Raw genomic sequence first — 19,878 nt, 5'->3', positions numbered from 1 at the left:
ATGACTAATTTAATTTTACATAATTTAAGAAATAAAAAATAAGAATTTCCAGATTAACAACCACACTGTCTGAATTATGTTTAAAGCAATATAATCAAAAACCTATGAAGAATAAAATAATGTCATCTGTTTGTATTTCTTGATTTCTGTAATGTTTAGATAGGTTACATTAATGTCAAGTTAACTAATCCTTTTATTACTATTTCTTTTTTGCAAACCTTTGTGCGTGTGTGTGTGTGTGTGTGTGTGTGTGTGTTTTGAGACGGAGTTTCACTCTTGTTACCCAGGCTGGAGTGCAATGGCGCAATCTCGGCTCACCGCAACCTCCGCCTCCTGGGTTCAGGCAATTCTCCTGCCTCAGCCTCCTAAGTAGCTGGGACTACAGGCGTGCAGCACCACGTCCAGTTAATTTTTTTGTATTTTCAGTAGAGACAGGGTTTCACCATGTAGACCAACATGGTCTCGATCTCTTGACCTCGTGATCCACCCACCTCGGCTTCCCAAAGTGCTGGGATTATAGGCGTGAGCCACAGCATCCGGCCGCAAACCTTTTTTTTTTAACGCAAAAAATAAAAGCCCAAGGAACCAAGAGTAGTTATATATGACTTTATCAAAACTTGCCAAGATGTTACAAGATTTTTAAAAGTTTTTTAAAATTGAAGGGAAAACTCACCTCTAACACTGAAGAGTTTTGTCAATGGTATATTCTTAAATAATCACTAAACATGCAGAACCTGCTTCTAAAGCCTTATGGTAATTTTATTTTGAAATACAGAATCTATGGTTTTCATATACATGGTTTAAATTCCAGGTGGTTATTTAATTTACATAGAGCTTTCCATATTTAACTTTTGGAAATTAAAACCTTCAGTTCTCAAAGACCATTGAAGCGTATATATAGAAAGGAGAAAAACACCCAGTAAAATTCACTTTTAAGTAAATATAATTCTTTTCAGTCATGTCTTTTAAATTTTTAATTTGTGAGATATAAAATATTTGCTCTATAATACAAAATCTTGGTTTTCAGGGATAAAGAACACAAAAATAATTCAAAAGCCATTGCTACAGGTTAATCACCTCAAACAGAAGCTACAAAATCTGAGTTGGTATCTCAGTTCTTCCCTTTATTAGCTCAATCACAGTGTGCAGTCACAGGTAAAATGGGATTGATGAGTTTTGTTTATCTTATGATACCATTCTAAGGATTAAACAAAATTATGAATTAAAAAGTGCTTTGTAAACTATAGGGTATTAAGCAACTTAAAAAGTTTCAGTAAGAATTTTATCGAAGCGAACTATGATTTATGCAAGACATTTTTATCATTGACTTTTGTATCTAAGCCTAGTACCACTCTGGAATCACCGATTTAACCGACAGGAAGTAGAGTATCTTTCTGGTCACCTCTGACAGATTAACAACCTGGAAAAAAATGACCTACAGTTTGAGCTATATTAGGGGGACAGTGTAATCACTAGGACAATTCTTAACACAAAGAGAGTGGAAACGTTGAGTCTGAAGAGGGGAAATATCAAAGGTACTCTTTAACAGGAGTGGAACTTTGAAATCCATCTATTTAAGATTAATCACTATCCTTTCAGTTAACCTGTTGTCCTCTCTCACTTCCCCTGAGTAGAAAACAATCTACACCTTCCAACTAAGTTATTCATGGTCCAATTTGTTCTCAGAATACTATAATAGGCTTTGTGAAGATAAGTTTTATAATAGGGATTTAACGTAGTGAGAAGCCAAGACACAGAGGCCTCCAAACACAGAGTACATATATACACACTAACTGCTCCATCCTTCCTCGCTTCTTCTACTCGCTCCGTTCCCTCTCCCAAAAGGATATTCACCCCTACTTAAAAATCTAATTTACAAAGTGTTCAGATGAAATGGCATCTCAACAACTTCACAGCACAACTGGTTTAGCCCTGCAGCCCTGCAGTGTTGCTTTTGAAGCCACTTTCAACAGAGCTGAGAACAGGGGAGAACTCTGAGTAAAGCACTGGAAGAAGAAATGCTGTGAATAGTTTTAAGAAAGAGAAACATAATCTTTCCTCTTGACAGTTCATCTTCCTGATGGCCACATTTACATACTGAGTTCACAGACTAGAACTCTCAAAGAGAGAAAATAAAACATTCAGGGTGGCATCCTTGGTGGGGGGTGGAGGGTGTAGGAAGGAAAATCACTGATGATTTATAATATCGTATTTATTTTCTAGATTTCTGATATCTTAAACTGTTGAAAATACATAAAGTTATTCAGAGACTTTTTTGTTGTTGTTTTATTCCTCTTTAGCTCTGTAAGATGTAACTCTCTCTATTTTTCTCTCATTTTTATTCAAATGAGTGTATTGGGTTCTTGTTTTACAAAGTAGAAACCTTGAGTGCAACAAATTTATCTTTATTCCAGACTGTAGGCTGCTGTTCTTTTTTAAAGGTTCTTTATTCTTCCATTTTAAACATTTCAAAACATACATGCAAAATTTGAGTATTTAAAATATTAGAAACTCTTCGACTGTTAATGTGTTTTAATAACCAGCTTGCCTCTTCTGAGCATATTACATTCCTGCTATACCTCTTTTGTAGCATGCCTATCTTATTTAAATATTTGTAATAAAGTATGCAAAAAGATAAACATATGTGACCTATTTACATTCAAAACTGGCTGGAAAACTATAGATCACAGGAATTCTGTAACAGACACACATTTTAAACTTCTTTTGATAAATACTTTTTAAAATTGGTTTTAATGTGCTCTTAATGACTTCTAGCACTCACACCTTCTTACTTGCTTTCCAAACTGTTTATACTGTCCCCAATAACACTCAGTGGAAAGCTGTCACTCCTGGCTAAATCCTTACTTAGGGTGGATGCTATGCCTCCGTGAGACAGGGTCAGGGGGTCAAAATCGATTTTGGAGGCCACCTGGAGAGTCCAGGCCATGAACTGACTCAAAAAATTTATATCAGAGCCAGAATGGTCCACCTCCCAGGGTCAGATCTGGCCTGACACTCCAACCGCAGGCTGGGGCATGCCAGACCGTGCTCACAGAGGCCAGGGTTGCTGGCCCTGCGAGGTGACCTCTTCAAACTTCAGGAGAATTTTTTTGGCAGTTACCACGGTGACTGGGTACTCTAAAAGCTTATCCTTCTTACTGAATGGAGGGAAAAAAATTAGGAAAAAAATATGTTAAAACCTACCTTGCAGAGATGCCTATCATGGTTAAAGTTAAAAAAAAAAAAGGTTGGGCGGTGGGAAGGGAGGTTACGGTCCTAAATTGTCTAAGCCTTTGGTATTAATTACTACTGCTTTGCAAAAAAGAAAAAAAATTAGAATTTACAAGTCTTTCAAACTGCAAAATTTCACAATTGGAGCAGATACTACTTTTTTGTTTCTTTTTTCTTCTTCTCTTTCTTGGTCAATAGTTGGCAACAATATGAACAATGCATTCAAGTATTTTTTAAAACAATGCAATTTACTTGGAAATTCTAATATCTCCCTTTTTCTCTGAGAATAATCAACTTAGAAACCATCATAAATGCTAGTTTGTCAGAGAAAAGATGCTGTAAGTCATCATTCTTGCCTCAAAATCATGTTCAAGATTTTTTTTTTTTTCCTGAAAGAAAAGTATCCAATTTTGCTTGACTTGAAATAATTAAATTAGGAGAAAAGCAAGGGGCCATTATTATACATTTTATCTTTTACCAAATGACTTAATAAAAATAATGTAAACATTAAAAACAACAACTGAAAATACTCTACATAAAACAAGAGAACACTAGGAAGAAAAAAAAATACCGTGTATACTTAATTTTAGAGTAAAGAACATTAAAGCTTAAAAAAAAAAAACCATGGAATATTCTTCTATGTTAATACCAAAAGCTGTCTTGTCCTAAAGTCTCACAACAAGAGAAATACTTGCAGATAAAAATGTTAATTCCCCATGGGGTAAACCTATGCACATTATGAAACTCTATTAGTTGATTTTTGTTGATAGGTTGTAATACAAAATGCTTTAAAATGGCTCCTATGTGTGACTTGAAATTAGATGAGAATCATAATAATTTAGAAGTATAATATACGTTAATCATAATAATACTTGCCTTTAAAAATATCTGAGTACTACACAATGACTTTTTATAAACTGAAATCACTGACTTTTATTGTTATTGCTCTCTATCTCTTACTTCATTTTCTCATCTGCTATGTACATGATCCAGGTCCTAGAAGTCTTGAAAGGACCTCCTCTGCCATTTGGGTGCCGGCTCTGTGCGTGTGTGTGTGCGCGCGTGTGTGTGCGCGTGTGTGTGTGCGTGTGTGTGTGTGTGCGCATGTGTGCAAATAATGAAGCACTGGGTGGATTTGCATTTTAGAAAGCAGCGGCTATATAAGAAAACAATGTCTTTAATTCAAATATCATTTTTCATCTTGACTCTAAGCCAAGAAAAAAATGAGAAATTATAGAAATATAGTAATTGACACTTCAAAAGTGAATACTAAAATTTCAGAGGAATGTTTTAACCTCATCTTAAATGTTGATTTTACTATGACCTATGTTGACTGTTCAGCAATAATCATTATGTTCCTACAATGGGATGAACATAAAACCAAGTATTTATTAATTAAACTTAATTTTTTTTTTTTTTTTTTTTTTTTGAGACGGAGTTTCACTCTTGTTACCCAGGCTGGATTGCAATGGCGCGATCTCGGCTCACCGCAACCTCCTCCTCCTGGGTTCAGGCAATTCTCCTGCCTCAGCCTCCTGAGTAGCTGGGATTACAGGCACGCACCACCATGCCCAGCTAATTTTTGTATTTTTGGTAGAGACGAGGTTTCACCATGTTGACCAGGATGGTCTCGATCTCTTGACATCGTTATCCACCCGTCTCGGCCTCCCAAAGTGCTGGGATTACAGGCGTGAGCCCCCGCGCCCAGCCTAAACTTAATTTTTAAAAACCAAATGTAATTCAGGAACCATTTCCTTTCTCCTCTTGTGCTCAAAACAGCCACTGAAAGGCAAGGTCAGAGGCATAGTTTGAGCTGATCTTGCCGTGCAATCCAATTACACTTTGCTGAAACACAGTTCTTTCAATTAGATAGTGTGGTTCTTGACATGTTGAAGTGGGTAACCAGGTTGGTGAGTCACTTAAACTGTGGTGCCAGCTCATTGTCTATGATGAATTCAAACTGTCCTTCCCAGCCGGGAACTCTTGGCAAGCTTCCTTAAAGACCCATTGGCTGGCAAAGCATGAAGAACTATCACACAGAAAACGAGGTCCTCCTTGGGTTTGGAAAACAGATGATAGAAGTCTTGGAATGATGCAAGCCAGGTCACAACCTCCTACACCACGAGCCTTATCTTGAATGAAACACGATTTCTAAGTTGGATCTGAAAAGGAAAAAAAGTTGAAGTATAAGGCAATAGTTCATTTCTATAAAAGAAGGCAATGCCACGTCTCTTAGTGTGGTTTCCTCTGGTCCAATTCAGAATCTCTCCCACAGAAGACCAAAAATCATTTTTCAGTCCTTTGCATAAACTTTTACTAAAAGGACTATGAAATAAATAGGTATTTTATTCAGAAACGCATAAATCTGGATCTTGTCTTAGATTGAAAATTTGCAGCTATGTTACAAAAGTACAGAACGCAGGGGCTGAGGAACCTAAGAGATTATCTAGTCTTATATTTTTACTTTATATACGCAAAATCTGAAGCCCAGAAGCATGAACTGCCTTATGTACAAAATATTCATTAGATGCCTAAACTAGAGCCTAGGTCCTGGCTGGCATGTTTTTCTTCTTCTTCGTTTTTTTGAGACGAAGTTTTGTTCTTGTTGCCCAGGCTGGAGTGCAATGGCATAATCTCATCTCACCACAACCTCCACCTCCTGGGTTTAAGCGATTCTCCTGCCTCAGCCTCCCTCCCGGGTAGCTGGGATTACAGGCATGCGCCACCACACCTGGCTAATTTTGTATTTTTAGTAGAGCCGGCGTTTCTCCATGTTGGTCAGGCTGGTCTCGAACTTCTGACCTCGGGTGATCTGCCCACCTCAGCCTCCCAAAGTGTTGGGAGCCACCAGGTGTGAGCCACCAGGCCCAGCCCTGGTTGCCATTTCTAACCTAGTATGTTCTCTACTACAAAATGGAGCCTTTTCACTAGGGTAGAAATATTAAAAGTCCATACGAGTAGACATATTCGGAGTCTTAGAGAGAGTAACTCCGGGGCAGGGATATGAAATGATTGCAAAAGATTCCAGTTTCACTTCCAGGAAACAACTTCAGGCACCACAAGCAGAAATTCCACAAAGTCACGTAGTCAAACCGTAAGACAAGCTGTGTTATCGGACGCTGTCACATTTCTCAGGAACCTACATCTCATGGTAAGGCGGGCGTGTGGTGAAGACGATTTCTCCAGCGAATTGTTTTTATTGGTTTGTTGTGGTTATTAAGCACGGACTTCCTTCTGGAGGTATGGAGTCGCGCCCTTCTGCCAGGTTTGTAACTAAGTAACAGGAAGTGGGGCTTTGGTGTAGGTCTGCCTCTGCTACCAAATAACCACCAGCTACATAAGAGAGCAGGGCTACCAGTCCAGGAGGGGCTTGGTCTGGTTTTTCTTTAACATTGTTCTAATTTACTTCGGGTTTAACTTGTATCTGCTAGGATCAATAGATCCTAAAAATGAAGTAAAACAACAACAAACAAAAGACTGTATAAAAATGTGCAATGAATTGCTGATACTCCAAATTGCTGTTTGTCTACTGCATTCAGCTGTAATAGTACTTTTTATTTATTTATTTATTTTCTTGAGTCAGAGTCTCGCTCTGTTGCCCAGGCTGGAGTGCAGTAGCCTGATCTTGGCTCACGGCAGCCTCTGCCTGCTGGATTCAAGTGATTCTTCGGCCTCAGCTTCCCAAGTAGCTAGGATTAAAGGTGCATGCCACCATGCCCAGCTAATTTTTGTATTTGTAGTAGAGACAGGGCTTCTCCATGTTGGCCAGGCTGATCTCGAACTCTTGTCGTCAAGTGATCCCCCCACCTCGGTCTCCCAAAGTGCTGGGATTACATGCCTGAGCCACTGAACCCCGCCTTGTAATAGTACTCTCTTATCAGTGCATTTCTAGTGCTGTCTCGAAGTTCCCTTTCTAACTTGTCATGGCATTTGGAGAAAGATCATGATTTAATTCTAAAAATTTGCTGGGGGTGGGGGGCAAGGGAGAGAAGGGCAAGGGATGAGAATCTGAGAAGAGAAGGAAAAGTATTAAGTATGCCATGGGCCAATCAGTGACTCTCTAGGGGAGGAGGTGGGTGTTCAGAAAGATAGTTACATGTGATTAGCAGATGAAGGCAAGGGCAGTCAGGTGGTCCTTAACTCCCACTGGGAATTTCAAAGAAATGCCGTTTCCTTTCCATAGGTTCAAGAGGGTATTAGTTGGCCAGGCGTGGTGGCTCACGCCTGTAATCCCAGCACTTTGGGAGGCTGAGGAGGGTGGATCACGAGGTCAAAAGATCGAGACCATCCTGGTCAACATGGTGAAACCCCAAATCTACTAAAAATACAAAAATTCGGTGGCTCAAGCCTGTAATCCCAGCACTTTGGGAGGCTGAGGCGGGTGGATCACGAGGTCAAGAGATCAAGACCATCCTGGTCAACATGGTGAAACCCCGTCTCTACTAAAAAAAAATACTAAAAATTAGCTGGGCATGGTGGCGTGTGCCTGTAATCTCAGCTACTCAGGAGGCTGAGGCAGGAGAATTGCCTGAACCCAGGAGGCGGAGGTTGCGGTGAGCCGAGATCGCGCCATTGCACTCCAGCCTGGGCAACAAGAGCGAAACTCCCTCTCAAAAAAAAAAAAAAAAAAAAAAAAAAAAAAAAAAATACAAAAATTAGCGGGGCATGGTGGCGCACGCCTGTAGTCCCAGCTACTAGGGAGGCTGAGGCAGGAGAATTGCTTGAACCCAGGAGGCGGACGTTGCGGTGAGCCGAGATCGTGCCATTGCACTCCAGTCTGGGTAACAAGAGCGAAATTCCATTTCAAAAAAAAAAAAAAAAAAAAAAGAAGGTATTAGTTAAGGGAGGCATATTTTGGTACTAATCACATGTTAAATTTTGGGAGCAGGGAATAAGGAACTCCTCTAAGGGTGGGTCTGAAGAGCATTTGCTTGGCAACTCTCAGTCAAAACGTGCGGATGAGGCTCAGCTACCTAGGCTGTACGTTTGCGTGTACTTTTCCATTTCTCAAAACATTTTAGTGGTCTTGCCTTGGATCAGTAGAAGACTTCTCCAACCAAATGAAAAAGAGGTGTTAAGGGAAGCTTCCTGGTAGAAGGGAACTTTCAGGTATACAAATGTTTTTCTTTTTATTTAGACAGAGTCTCACTCTGTCGGTCAGACTGGAGTGCAGTGGCACGATCTTGGCTCACTATAACCTCCATCTCCCGGGTTCAAGCGATTCTCCTGCCTTGGCCTCCTGAGTATCTGGGATTACAGCCACATGCCACCACGCCTGGCTGATTTTTGTATTTTTAGTAGAGAGGGTTTCACCATGTTGGTCAGCTGGTTTCGAACTCCTGACCTTAAGTGATCCACCCACCTCTCCCTCCCAAATTTATGGGATTACAGGCATGAGCCACTACACTGAACCTATTTTTCTTCTTAGAATCAAGGTTGATAAGTTGGAGAGCTGAGCAGAAAAAAGAAAGTGAGGAATTGCTTGGCAGTGCAGTGGATAACGCTTGTAATCCCAACATTTTGGGAAGCTGAGGTGGGCAGATCATGAGGTCAGGAGATCAAGACCATCCTGGCCAACATGGTGAAACCCCATCTCTACTAAAAATACAAAAATTAGCTGAGCATGGTGGCCAACGCCTGGAGTCCCAGCTACTCGGGAGGCTGAGGCAGGAGAATCGCTTGAACCCAGGAGGTGGAGGCTGCGGTGAGCCGAGATCACACCATTGCACTCCAGCCTGGGTGACAGAGACTCCATCTCAAAAAAAAAAAAAAAAAAAGCAAGTGGGGAATTATGGGATTGAAGCATGAGAACTTTCCCCTGGGTTTGTATTTGGGCTCCAGCCAGGACTAGGAAGGCTGTGCGTCAGGAGCCACGCTGATCCAGAGCTGCTAGCCCTGCCCACTGCTTTGCCCGCCTTACAGCTTTTCCAGAGCTGTTCCTGCAGGGTCCATTCTAGACCCCCCCCACCACAGGACTACTGTGAGAAGGGCATAGTCTGGGGCAACCTGACCAGGGCCTACTCGCTACCAAGCCGCTGCCACCGGAAAGGAGGCCCACCCTTTTGGCATCCTTCTTAGGCTAAAGACAGAATCTCTGAAACTGAATTTTAGCGATTGTCAGAAGATAAGAATGAGGTATAGGCCGGGCGCGGTGGCTCACCCTGTAATCCCAGCACTTTGGGAGGCCGAGGTGTGTGGATCACGAGGTCAAGAGATCCAGACCATCCTGGTCAACAAGGTGAAACCCCGTCTCAACTAAAAATACAAAAATTAGCTGAGCATGGTGGTGCGTGCCTATAATCCCAGCTACTCAGGAGGCTGAGGCAGGAGAATTGCCTGAACCCAGGAGGCAGAGGCTGCGGTGAGCCGAGATCGCACCATTGCACTCCAGCCTGGGTAACGAGAGCGAAACTCCGTCTCAAAAAAAAAAAAAAAAAAAAGAGTGAGGTATAGCAGCCACTCTGAAGCACTCGCCCCAGCTGCCCCATCTGAGGGACAGGCCTGCTCTTTGACCACCATCTTCCCCCACCCACAAAGAGAGGAAGGGAAGAGGAGGGGCAAAAGGGAAAAGGTTTCACCTTGGGGGGCACTGATTCAGGACCCACATCCGCAAACAGAAGACTAAAAGCAGGCTGGGAGCGGCAGCTCACGCCTGTAATCCCAGCATTTTGGATCATGAGGTCAGGAGTTCAAGATCAGCCTGGCCAAGAAGGTGAAACCCCATCACTACTAAAAAAACATAAATGTTAGTGGGGCGTTGGTGACACACACCTGTAATCCCAGCTACTCGGGAGGCTGAGGTAGAGAATTGCTTGAACCTGGGAGGCGGAGGTTGCAGTGAGCCGAGATCGTGCCACTGCACTCCAGCCTGGACAACAGAGCGAGACTCTCTCAAAACAAAACAAAACAAACAAACAAAAACCTAAAAGCAAACAAAACAAAACACTTGCAACTTCAGAGTCTCAGTCCCAGGTTGCCCAAGTAAATTGCAGGCCCAAGACATTAACGTTTGGTGAAGAATGGCGGGGATCGGGCAGAATGTGGAGGCCCCCTACTTCTTACACACAGTCACTCACCAGGGAAAGCGAAGCCACAGTCTAGACAAGGCCTGTGAAGGGCCCCAGGGAGAACGGAGAGTTTGTAGGAGGAACCAGTTTCTGGATGCAAGTGGCCAGTGTTTTGGGGTGACTGCAGTCAGATGAATGCTCCGTTTCCTTCTGTCTGCCTGGTTGTGTCTAAATGAAAAGCAGGCCACAGGACAATGCTCTGCCATCCCGTTTTCTAATCCCAAAACTCAAGTGCCTGAGAGGGAAACTTCACCAAAAAGTGATTGCCAGCAACAAATTCAGGCTGACAAATTGCCGATAATCGCCCCTTCGACATGCTGGATGACTTCTGGGCAATAAATAAGCAGATGCAAGAGGAGCTGCCGGCTGGGTGGGCAAGGTGCAGGCCAGAGCCGCGCGGCAGTTTTCCCGCTGGGACCCCCACAGGGAGCGCGTCGGTGTGGGGACGGCAGGCGTCCGCTGGCCTGCTCCTCTGCCCGCTTCCTCCTGTCACTCACACACGGCACGGAGGAGCTTCTCTCTTTCCTCTCCTCCAGTTAACCCTCTGAGGGGGTGTGGCTGTGCTCTCAGGCACCCTTGATCTACAGTTACATTACCCAGGTTTGCTTTGGATTGAAATCCTGGGCCCCTGGAACGTATTGGACATCGAGTTACTTCCCTATATCTGTATGTATTCTGTGACGGATGGATAAAGAATTGACACTCAACGTAAAACTAGTATTTTTACCTGTGAATGCATTTGAAAAATGCAGGCACGTTACATCATTTAAGAACTTAAGACGCATCTGAAGGAGATCTCTCAAGGGGTTTGCAGGTTAGCGCTCCTGTAATCACCCACCTCTGCTGCTCCTCAGCACACACGGTCACAAGTGTTCTTGGGTTCGTCTGTCCTGTTTTAGACTCACTCCGTGCTTTAAATTTAGGAGCAATTTTAAACACATACATGGATTTAAATATGCTATTCATTATATAAGATAAGATTTCTTGCATAGTTTACATATCCAGTTACCCAATCGTAAGGCTTCCAATTAAATTATTAGTCAAAGCCCTCCTAGGAGTTTGATTTCGCTACAGAAGTTTGGGCTCAAGATTTAATTCACTCTTCCACTTTCTCTAACTTGAATTTTGATTTCTGCATTGAAATACAACACAGCACTTGAATTAAGGGCCCCCTTGTTAAACTGGAGGCTTTTCTAATTTCTCCAAACTCTGTAAATGAACTGCATTGTCACATAATCGATAGGAAAATCTCAGCTGTCACAGATCTTAAGCAACCCTCTGCCACAGAAATAACACGATCTGGCATTTCTGAGTTTGAAAATGTGCTGTTTGGATGACATGAGACCAGAACTACCCAGACAGCTTTAAATATTGTTGTCTCTAAGAACAGCAGAGGACTGACCTGCTGAGAATGACTGAAATACTTCGAATAGGCTTTTCTCCTGGTTAGAGACCAGGTGCTGCCTTTTTTTTCTTCCTTAAATAAGTAATATAAGAGGCAACATATTGGGATCTGGGATTCAAAGCTGTTTCTAAGCTCAACTAAGTTTGCTGCCATACAGTTTTTATCAGAATTTCAAATTAAGTGTTTTCTTCTCCAAACCAATAAGCAATTCAGGCTTGGATTTTAGAGTCGAAATCTGAAACTAAATGCCCAAAAATCTCAAAACCTGTCCTTTGAAGCTTTGAAGCTTTAAGGCAGGTTGATTATTCCCGTCAACATGGGCAGGGTTTCTGCAGTAGGTAAATCCTTGAGCTCAAAAGAAATGGAATGGCATCTGATCATGAATAACATGAACCCATAAAACGACAGCAAGCCGTTTCTCTGCCTCAGAGCCACTGTTTCTTGCTGAACTCTCAGCGTTGTCTTTAAAGTCTGAGTCTGCCACACACAAATGCCGCCATGTCACAGGAGAGCATGAGGAAGACGGATCCTTACCTGCATCCTCTCCACTGTTAGCCGCTGCTCTTAAACTAATGACTTGTGGACTGGGCGCGGTGGCTCAAGCCTGTAATCCCAGCACTTTGGGAGGCCGAGGCGGGTGGATCACGAGGTTAAAAGATCGAGACAATCCTGGTCGACATGGTGAAACCCCATCTCTACTAAAAATACAAAAAATTAGCTGGGCATGGTGGCGCGTGCCTGTAATCCCAGCTACTCAGGAGGCTGAGGCAGGAGAATTGCCTGAACCCAGGAGGAGGAGGTTGCGGTGAGCCGAGATCGCACCATTGCACTCCAGCCTGGGTAACAAGAGCGAAACTCCGTCTCAAAAAAAAAAAAAAAAAAAAAAAGGCGCTAGAGGGGAATCAGATGGTAGCAACCTAAGTGACATAGATTCATTCAGTTTATAACTTCAAAGCATGGATGTGTAAAACTTTTCTGAAACTAAGGCTGTTGGAGGCTGCATCTCCTACCTCTCCCATCGGTAAGATCTTTGGGCTGAATCAAGAAACACCACCTCAATTAGTTCAACTGTCATCAGGGATCCCCTGCCTCAGGCCAGGTATTTTGCTTCTATTCAACTCTGGAAGAAAATGGGACAACTTGGTCTAATATAAAAAGCCAACATTTCAAATTGGCTTCATTTCTCAAGATCTTAGAAGCCCCCAACCCATTGAGTCTATTTTTTGGCAACCTTGTTCTAGTTTCAAACGCTCCCGTCAACACAGCAGAGTTTATCCATGATCATAGTCTACAGGCTTCTCCATAGCAGTGAAGGTGACATTTAGGAACTACATCATGCCAAAGAGGCCCAAACCTATCCAAGAACCAAGTTCTTTATTTCTGAAGCAGCTGTCATTTGTGGAGGTGGAACAGGGAAAGTAAGAACAGGCACATAGTGGCCAGGCTGGGAGTGGCTGACCTCGGATTATCCGTCAAGGAGAGACCACTGGTGAAAACGTTATCTTCTTGGATGCTTGATCAGTGTGTGAATTTGTCTTGCTTACAGTTAAGGGTGATGACTAAACCCCATTCCAGTCTTTTTTTTTTTTTTTAGGCAGAGTCCCGCTCTGTCGCCCAGGGTGGAGTGCAGTGGTATGATCTCGGCTCACTGCAACCTCTGCCTCCTGGGTTCAAGTGATTCTCCTGCCTCAGCTTCCTTAGTAGTTAGGATTACAGGAGGTCACCACGACGCCTGGCTAATTTTTTGTACTTTTAGTAGAGATGGAGTTTCACCATGCTGGCCAGGCTGGTCTCGAACTCCTGACCTTGTGATCCGCCTGCCTCGGCCTCCCCAAGTGCTGGGATTACAGGCATGAGTCATCGGACCTGGCCTCCATCCTGGTCTTAGACACTGAAGAGTTTTATTTAATTTTTGTAAATGGGCTGTATTAAGATATCTTGTCCTTGATTTCCAAGATATAAATCACGTAAGGTCAATACTGCAAGTTTGATGATTTGCCTGCATTCTTAATCACACAGCACAGAGACATGAAGCACTGAATACAAGTGATGTACTGAGAATTCCAGCATGTATGGCTCCAATATTTTAGGCTCAGGCCGGGTGCAGTGGCTCGTGCCTTAGTCTCAGCACTTTGGGAGGTTGAGGTGGGCAAGTCTCGAGGTCAGGAGTTCGAGATCAACCTGGCCAACACAGTGAAACCCCGTCTCCACTAAAAATACAAAAATTAGCCTGGCATGGTAGTGCACCTGAAGTCCCAGCTACTCAGGAGGCTGAGGCAGGAAAATCACTTGAACCCAGGAAGTAGAGGTTGCAGTGAGCCGAGATCACGCCACTTCACTCCAGCCTGGTGAGAGAGTGAGATTCCACCTCAAAAAAAAAAAAAAAAAAAAAAAAAACAAACAAACAAACAAAAAACACCGGGCGTGGTGGCTCACGCCTGTAATCCAAGCACTTTGGAGGCCAAGGCCAGTGGATCACCTGAGGTCGGGAGTTGAAGACCAGCCTGACCAACATGGTGAAACCCCGTCTTAAAAAAAAAAATAATAATACATAAAAATTAAAATTAAAAAAAGGATCATTTCTTTACATATTTGCCCACATTCTCTCTTCTCTACTCCCAACAGGAAATGTGTATTTCTCTGACCCTCTGCAGTCTAACCTTAACAGTACAGAAACCGTGAGCTGAAGATAACTGCTTGCCTGCAGTACTGTTTATGAAACATTCCCTTTTTTTCTTTCCCTAGGTATCTATCCCAAAGGATTGAGCGATGTGCTATGCTGCTACTCCACTAGGTCTGAGGGAAAAGGTGGAGGCTGCAGGAGCATCTTAACCCTTGCAATGGCCTCGCCAGCAACATCTGTTTAGTTATCCAGTTCCCCGAGCTCATTCTGTTTCATTTTACAAACATACCTAGATCTGTATTTATCTGTTTCAATGGCCTCCAGTGTTTGTCAGGAGTACTGTGCCACTAGCGTGGCATAGTAGTTCATGCCGGCAATCCCAGCACTTTGGGAGGCCGAGGTGGGCGGATCACTTGAGGTCAGGAGTTTGAGACCAGCCCGTCTAACATGGAGAGATCCCATCTCTAAAATAATAATAATAATAATAATATTAATAAATTAGCCGGGTGTTGTGGCAGGCACCTATAATCCCAGTTAATCAGGAGGCTGAGGCAGGAAGGTCATTTGTACCCAGGAAGCAGAGGTTGCAGTGAGCCAAGACCATGCCATTGCACTCCAGCCTAGGCAACAAGAGCGAAACTCTATCTCGGAAAAAAAAAAAAAAAAAAAAAGAGTATTGTGCCACCAATCCTGGCACATGAGTCTCTTCTATCTAACATGTGTCATTACACAAAGCATTATAAAAGCCCCACTTCCAACCTTGCAATACACCCTTGCTACAGAAATCATGGCATTAGCATGACAAGCACAAAATTGCAAGGTAGTAGTTGGGTTACAGATCTAAAATCCTCCGGTTCCGTCCGATTTGTGTGGACATGTGGTGTTGCCCTTCTGAGACTAAGGTCTGGGTCAGTGGATCTCCTGCATGAAGGAAGGTCTGCTGGGTAAACAGTTCGTCCTCAGGGACTCAAAGTCAGAGTTGGAACATTTCTTACAGAATCAAGATGCGCCCATCTCCTTTTTTCCTTCCTCTCTCTTTCCTTGGCCACCGAGGAAACATGTCTTGAAAGATACTCTTCCACAGGTGTTTCATTAGACATGTGCAAATATCAGGACTTATCTCATCGGCGCTACAAGCACTTTTTGGTCTTTCTGCTGGGGGATGGAGTTTGGGACATTTTACTTCTATCAGCCTTGCCATTTGTGGAGGTGCAGATTAGCTGCAACTCTGCTGAGGCAGGATTGGTGGTGGTGGTAGGGGTCAGTGGGGTTGAGATGTATTCAGATGTTAATTTACACCTGAAAAGACAGAATGTAGTTACCCACTTGGGGGTGACTTGAGTTTCTGTTGAATACCAGCTGTGAGTGCTTCCTTGTGAAAGATGAAAGTTGAAATTGAGGGAACAAGTTGTCTAAAAGTTGTGGGAACAGGAAGAAGAGAAGAAGCAGGGACAAGCTTGATGAGCAAAACAAAATATATTCAGCCATCAGCCGTAAATCTATTTCCAACTTTTCCTTCTCAGTGAAGGTTTACGATTTAACAGAAGATGGTAATTTCCACTTTACTAAATATTTGGAGATGGTGGAATCCGAAAGTATTGGTGTGAAACAAACATGAAGAATTCCCCTCACTTTTCTGCCATTTGGATGGGTTTTCTTGCTTCACATAGTCTATTTAACAACAGCTATCCACCTTGCTTCATGGAATGCTTAAGTACCCCAGGAGTAACTAAGAAAGAAAAACCTTCTACATTCCGACACTGCCTTTAACCTCAAACGACAGTAAAGCGTTCATTCAGACCCCAAGACCACACTGAGGCATTAATTAGGCTGATGAAATCCATCGAAATGTATGGATTCAGCATAATCAAGTTTCTACCACAGACTATGGTTAAGGAATACGTGAGCAGCTGGGAGAAAAGAAAGTACTGTTAGAGTTAAGTCATGCATGTAATTGAGTATATTTAACATAACCATTTTAATGATCAGTGATTAAAAGTGCATCTTACTTAAATGGTAGATCCCCTGCAATTTGTTCATATCAACTCGATAATGTTCTCAAGAGGAAAAAGTAGGGACACAAATTTCTAAACAAGATCTTGTTTGAGTTTGGGAGAAAAAAAGCAGGAAAGTGAACTAGAAAGAAAATTGTGGCTTTTACATGCAGACAGCTACATGAGCGTGATATCAATTAATCACTGTTTTAGGCATCTTCTGTGCTCAGTTCATACAAAGTGTTAGGAATATATAATAAGTGATTTTGTTATTCCTCAGAAAGAATGTATTTTTCCTTAAAGATGCTTTCTCTGTTTGACAACATTTTTTTAAAGGGGTTGGGGGGTGCTGCTCAAATCCTGTTGATTTTAAGAGCTTCTCTTAAGATCCTGAGAAGTTCGTATTTCCAATTCTTCTTCCAACCTGTTGGGTTGGCTTATCTTAGTGGAACTTGCCTCTGTGAAGATAACAGTGGGAAGAAGAGCAGGCATTGCAAGGAGAAAGATGCACCCACATATGATGGACCAAGAGCACAAACAGTTCAGAAACCCGCCAAGGGAAATTAGCTGTTCAAATCAGCGAGGGGCCTGAACCAAAAGCCCACGCGTTTAGAGGCAGACTCTGCTCTCCTCTATTCACTCGGACCTGGCCAGATAAATGGAGTCATTGTGGAGCCAAGCACAAGCCAGCCCCACTCCCATTGTTGTATTTTCTCAGCTTTTGTGCTCGAAACACGCAAATCACCGATTACTTTGCCCAGGAAAGAATCGAAGGAGAGAGGAAGATCTGTATCTACAACTACAAGCGTGTAAATCACACAACATCCACACATCTACGCAGGTGCTACTGAAAGTGAGGGCTTAGGAGGGACACCCAGCTCCCAAAAGTTGCTTCACAGGGCTCTTTTTATCTCTCTTCACCCCCGCCCCCACTCCTATAGAGAGACACATCTATTCTCCCGCTCAAAGTAGCGTTGAAGAGCGGCAGGCACATCTTGAACGTCTGGGAGTTGCACTGAAACTTTTACAAACCTGAGACAGAAAGGAAGCCACAAGCACGTAAAAGTATGTTGGCACATACTATTATTCTGCTTGCTGCAAACAAAACAAAAATGTCTGAAGGGAAAATTCATTCGATGCCTTTCTTTTCACCCAGAAGCATGTCTTCTTTGGCTTGGAGGGACAGCTCTTGGGAAATCAGGTCTCTCAAGGAGCACTCCCGTCCCCAATGTATAGTCTATAAATATAGTGGAAGAGCTTTGCCAGGGGTAGTAAGTGCGAGAGAATCTGGAGTCTTGAAAGCATCTTTTTCTTCTGGCTATGGTGGCACTTAAATGATAATGCGGGCAATGGAGCTGGGAGATTTATATCTTTTGGAAAGTAGGGCGAGCCAGATGGTAATAGCGTCATTAACACACAAACTTGGGATGTGCAAGTGAAGCTTGAAATTGGGAAAGAGATCAGGAGAACAAAGGGGGCTGCTGTTGAAAGGCTACCCCTCTTCTGCCGGCCAAAGCGAAGAGCCCCTTGGTACTGGGGTCTGCTGCTGCCCAGAATTGGATAATAAACGACAGCTTTGCCCTCCCCTGTTGTGACTTAGAAAGCACCAAGAAAACTTTTGCAATAGGCAAGTTCGCACTTACTTATGTGTAACCCTTTGTAGTCTGAAGTGGCAGGAATGGGCCTTTAAGCCAACTGCACTTCCAACCCCACCCCTTCCCCCAGTTTGATAAGCCCTGGCAATTGTTGACATTTACTTTATGAAATCAAAGTGCCGCTTGTTGCATGTTTCAGACAAAAGTTCATTTCCCTCCCCTTATGTAAACACTCTAAGTAAATATTAAAGGTTGGACAGCACTACATTTTCGTTTTGGTGACGGGGGTTGGTGTGAAGGTGTTGAGGGGAGTTAAACTCCAGTTTTACTCTGCAAAGCTTTAACCTTTAAGTTAACTCCCACTGAATAGATATAATTCAGAGAGAAGAGAGAAGGCATTCAGACAAGATTAACAATGGCGTTAATAATCATAATGCATGTTTATAATAAACACCCACACAAACCTCTATAAACAAGCAAGGAGGTTTGAAATTAAAGAAAACGAAATTAATAACATTGTTCTCCTTCTTAGTAACACAATGGACGTAGGTGGGCACATGCAAACACACACATACATACACACACACATAGGTATGTGGTTTCTAGGAAGAGAGCAAGGGTAACTAACGGTCATTAAGTGTCGACTGGCTTGAGTGATGCCTGTTAGCGGCTAAAAGTTGACGATGTCTGAACTAAAGTCGAACGTTTTTCTTTCTATTCTTAAAAAATAAAAATACTGGAGCTCTTTAAAAGCCCGGAGGACTTACCCTCAGGGATTATTCAGAGAAAAACTCAGACTGGCCGTTCGTCACAGGCAATTGTAAAGGGTTTCAAAGGGCCGATCAAACGCTGGCCAGAGTAATCGACATTCAAGTCGGGATGGCGGTGTTCCGGCACACACCTGCGGGGTGTTTGCTGTCCGGGCCCTCTCCGAGCCACAAATCATCATTAAAGCGAGCTGCTTAAGCTGCTCCCCAGCTTCTGGACAAGAGTGGCTCGGGACAGTTCACTTTGATATTGCTGCAGCTCGCCGCTGACAAGCAAGCTATTTTGGAGTTCGGGCCAGAGCCCCCTATCCTAATGCGTTTCGCGAAGTAAGAAGGTTTGGGGGTTTGGGGGGCCCGGGGCGTGAGCGATTGCCAAGGTCAGTCTCTTCCACCCATTTTCCGAGCGGAATCACCGCCGACAAGGGTAGGAGACCGGGTTGGATCCGCCGAGACGCGCCTTGGACCTCCGGGGAGGGCTCTCCCCAAACTTTTTCCCTACAACTTTGCAGCGACCCTCAGTTTCTCTCCTTTCCTCGCGGACGCGCCCGCACTGGGCTCCGCGCCCTCCCCGGAGTTCGAGCCCGCGGTGTTCGTCCCCAGGGATAGTCCCCAGTTTGGAACTTTCACTTTTGGTTCGCGCGTTTGCGATTATTTCTCCCCCCTCCGGTGGGCACCGTGCCCGCCCCGCTCTCGCCGCCCTCACCTCGAGGGGAGGGAGAATAACGCGGGGCTGGGCCTCTGTCCGCGGTGCGCCGTCCGCGCGGGACCCTCCGGAGGGGGCGGGGCAGGGGGAGGACCCGGCGCGGTGATGCCCAGATCGACGCTCGGGGAGGACGCGGCAGCAGACCGCGGTTCTGCTCTCACCGCGAGCGTTTTCGTTTCGATCCGGAGTGGAGGTGTCTGCGCTGTGCAAGACGCAACAGCACAGAGGCGTCAGGATAAAAAAAAAAAAAAAGAAGAAGAAGAAAGAAAGAAAGAAAGAAAGAAAGAAGAAAAAAAGGGCGCTCGATGCAGGAGGCGCAAATATGGAAATTAACTCATTAGGAAGGGGTGTGGCCACCGCGAGGCCCCCTCCTCCATCCCGTCCTTTCTCCCTCGCTGCCACCGTCCCGGCTGGCTAAATATGAGATCACAAACAAACAAACAGAGCAGGAGCTGACGGCGCAGTCCCGGATCCAACACGCTCCAGATCGTTC

At 43.8% G+C, this 19,878-nt stretch overlaps 1 pseudogene; it reads right to left on the bottom strand.

The window, feature by feature from the left end:
* Nucleotides 1–592: 592 nt before the first annotated feature.
* Nucleotides 593–19,878, bottom strand: part of LOC120367610 (interferon-induced transmembrane protein 3 pseudogene) — a 142,482-nt pseudogene continuing 123,196 nt past the window's right edge.

The sequence above is a fragment of the Saimiri boliviensis genome, chromosome 8 (genome assembly GCF_048565385.1).
Source record: "Saimiri boliviensis isolate mSaiBol1 chromosome 8, mSaiBol1.pri, whole genome shotgun sequence".
NCBI lineage: Eukaryota > Metazoa > Chordata > Mammalia > Primates > Cebidae > Saimiri > Saimiri boliviensis.
This window is presented reverse-complemented; position numbering and strand designations above follow the sequence as displayed.